The sequence below is a fragment of the Dermochelys coriacea genome, chromosome 22, assembly GCF_009764565.3.
Source record: "Dermochelys coriacea isolate rDerCor1 chromosome 22, rDerCor1.pri.v4, whole genome shotgun sequence".
NCBI classification, from domain to species: Eukaryota; Metazoa; Chordata; order Testudines; family Dermochelyidae; genus Dermochelys; species Dermochelys coriacea.
Genome location: NC_050089.1, coordinates 86,397 through 89,945, shown reverse-complemented (window position 1 = coordinate 89,945; position 3,549 = coordinate 86,397). Strand labels below are relative to the sequence as shown.

The 3,549-nt window shown below is 52.0% G+C and overlaps 2 non-coding genes across 2 annotated transcripts; one reads left to right on the top strand and one right to left on the bottom strand.

The window, feature by feature from the left end:
- Positions 1–657: 657 nt before the first annotated feature.
- TRNAQ-CUG lies at positions 658–729 on the top strand. The gene has a single exon. It is a non-coding gene; the product is annotated as a tRNA-Gln (tRNA).
- A 2,104-nt stretch (positions 730–2,833) lies between these two features.
- Positions 2,834–2,915, bottom strand: TRNAL-CAA. The gene has a single exon. It is a non-coding gene; the product is annotated as a tRNA-Leu (tRNA).
- Positions 2,916–3,549: the final 634 nt, after the last annotated feature.

Below are 3,549 nucleotides of genomic sequence, written 5' to 3'. Positions count from 1 at the left end.
AGCAGCGGAAGGTGGGAACCAGCTTGATCACATAGAAGGAGGCTTCCCATCTCTGTTGCTGCTGTCCTGTAGCCTTTAACGTGGATTTGTTTTAGCTAATGCAACCAACCCCCTCATCCATACATACATCCATGGAACAAGAAGTCAAGTCCCTAACTAGGGGTTCCACTGGTGCAATGGGTTAGCCCATAGTACTTATAAAGCAGTCCTATGTTGAATAGTGCTGAGGTTGTGAATTCAAACTTACCTGGAGCACTGCTTTTTTTTAAGCAAATGGCTTCTGCCAATCATTTTGCCCTGTGGAAAATACAATCCCAGCTCAGAAGACACCGAGGTCCCTCCCTTTACCGAGTGCAGGGCAGATTTCACACATCTAAAAATCTCTGCTATCCACCAGCCACCTGTGTCAAGAGGGGTCAAGCAGAGCCCAGAGCATGGCTTATTCTGTGATTCTTCACCCCCTGACCCCCCTCAATCTTTGCTTCCGAAACCACCTTTGTGAACACCCTCTTGTCTATGACACTCAAACACTGCCTGTGTGTGTGGTTTTTCTTTATACCTGTGTGGGCCCATAAAATTTTACTAAAGGACCAACAGTCCCCTTACACAAGCCAGCCCTGTGAGGGTCACTGATGGCCAATGAAGGCAGCAGAAGCTGGTCCCATGGTGTAATGGTCAGCACTCAGGACTCTGAATCCTGCAATCTGAGTTCAAATCTCAGTGGGACGTTGTGGTAAATCCTTGGAGCTCAAAGTGCTCCTGTCTCCGGCTGCGCAAGAGCGACTTGTTTACCTCCTACTGGGTGACTCCTGCCCACTGGAGTCCAGTTTTGCATGGGATGGCTGCCGTGGTTGGGGCTCTAGAACTGGCTACTGATACCTGTAGTCCTGTGATTTGACCTGGTGTTTGGGATTCTCGCTTCTTCACCAGATTGCCACAAGTTTGGCCCTTTCACTTGCTGTCAAACTTTTCCTCTTCCCCATATGGTGCATGAGGTAAGGAGTGCCTGGGCCAGGCTTCCTAGTCAGGGCTAGGCAGGAGGGAGGAAGAGTCCCAGACTGGAGCCCAACGCACCTCTCCTCCTCTGGGCACCTAGAGCAGAGGTGGCTGGTGCTGACAGCTCCAAGGGACGGTTTATAAGCCATAGAGCAACTGAGGGCAGGGCAAGAGGAGGGCATGGCCAGCCAACAGGCATAAGACACCTGCCGCCAGCCTGCTGCCAGCCATGCCAAACACCCACTGAAGGCAACCCACAGACCAGCATGTGGGACAGCTGCTGATGCTCAGTGGCCAGTATCAGAAGATGGTAGCAAAGCAGGGCCACCCCTGGTGGGGCCTCTGACCGTTCCCATTCAGGTGCTCACTTTTGCAGTGGGGCAGGAGATTTTACCCCAAGAGGCTTTTCCCCAGCTAGTGAGAAGCAGAGAAACACCCAGCTCCCCAGGTGCTATTTAGCCCCCTCAAGCACAGGGACAGCTGCACATTTGGAGGAGGGAAACTGCTCTACACGCTAGCCCGGGCAGCTGCCCATTCACTCTGCCGAATCAGGAATGGCAAAGGCTAGACTGGACGCACCTGGGACTCATGCCCTAGCCTTTGTGATGCCCAAACCCAACTCTTTCCCGGGTGTCTAGGTGAAGCCAGAGCATTGGCCTAAGCAGCCAAGAAGAGGATCCAGCCCTGAAGAAAGCAGGACTTTCAGCACAAAGGGAAAACTGCACAAGTTCAACCACGAAGGGACTCGACCCCTCAATCGCCTGATCCGAAGTCAGACGCCTTATCCATTAGACCACGCGGTCACACAAGAAAAGCCTTTCCAAGCACTTCTTTGGAAAAGGTGAACACTGTGGGTCAGCTACTGAGGGGGGCAGAGACTCACTGGGCACAAGAAGTCAAGTTCCCAGCGAGACGTGAGATTTAATTCTATGGAGCCAGTTGCAGGGCAGCTTAGGCATGGGGGATTGGGGTGCAGCGGGTGGCCGGCTCTCTAGGTGCAGAGATTTATTGACCATGAGGTGCAGGAGGCAGGAGGAGGAGGAGGAATCGGCAGTGGCCATGGACAAAAGGAGGACGGGGAGAGGCTCTAAGCAAGCCTGGCCAGCTCAGTCCATAGAGCATCAGGATCTTAATGGGCGGGACCAGGGTTCAAGCCCCTATCCAGGCACTCAGCTCTCCGGTTGCCTTGTGTGCGGGAGCCAAATCATTCCTGGTGGTGTCCAGAGCCATGTGTGGGAAAGGGAGGCTGAGACTTGTGCACCCTTCTCTGTGGCAGGGATCCTGGTAGCTCAGACTCAGGGAAGGCTTCTGTACTCAGAGGTGCTGACTTTGAGACTTCCTGGGGCTTGCTTGACCTCTGCCCCAAACCCAACCCTGTCCTATTTCTTCCTCCTGCACACTGGATCAGTGGCAGGCGGGAGGTGCTGAAGAGGAGGAGCTTGTGGGCCAGGCCTGCTAGCAGGTGGGAGGTGCTGGGGGGAGCTGGCTGCCAGCGGGTGCTGAGCAGCTACTGTTTTGTTTCCGTTGGTGCTGCAGCCCTCTAGCACCCATGGAGTCGGCACCTCTGGCTGCACTGACGGCTCCTTTCACACTCTAGAGGGAGGAACAGACCCAGGGTTATGGCTGATCTATGGGGCAGGGAGCGTTAGGTGAGTGGCAGAGGCTTCAGGTGCTGAGAGTTTGCCTGACACCTCAGGGGCACAGTGTGAGGTGGTGTCCCAGGGATCTCTATGAAAGGAGCAGAACAGGATTTACTTGCAGTGGGGAGAGAATTGAGAGCGTCTCAGGGGGTGTAGAGAGTATCGCCTGGGTTAGAGATTGGCTAAAACACAGGCCTCGCTGTGAGCAAGATTCAAACCTGCGCAGGGGAACCCTATGGGATTTTGACTCCAGCGCCTTAACCACTCAGCCATCACAGCTGCGGGCACCCTAGTGCTTGAATGCCACAGAAACTGGTAAATAATCACAGTTCCCAGGCTTAAAAAGAAAAGGAGGACTTGTGGCACCTTTGAGACTAACAAATTTATTAGAACATAAGCTTTTGTGAGCTACAGCTCACTTCATCGGATGCATACAGTGGAAACTATAATGGGGAGATTTATATACACAGAGAAAATGAAAGAATGGGTGATACCATAGACACTGTAACAAGTGTGATCAGGAAAGATGAGCTTTTACCAGCGGGAGAGTGGGGGGCGGGCAATGGCGGGGGGAGGGGGAACTTTTGTAGTGATAATCAAGGTGGGTCATTTCCAGCACTTTTCAAGAACAATAGGAGGGAAAATAAACAAGGGGAAGTAGTTTTACTTTTTTGTAATGACACATCCACTCCCAGTCTATATTCAAGTCTAAACTAGTTGTATCCAGATTGGAAATTAACTCCAATTCAGCAGTCTCCCCTTGGAGACTGTTTTTGAAGTTTTTTTGTTGAAGAATTGCCACTTTTAGGTCTGTAATAAGAGATTGAAGTGAAATACAAAATTTCCCCACAGCAAACCTGGCTCCGAAAGCACAGAGGGGATTTGGGGTTTGTTCTCTTTGCTTTCCCATGTA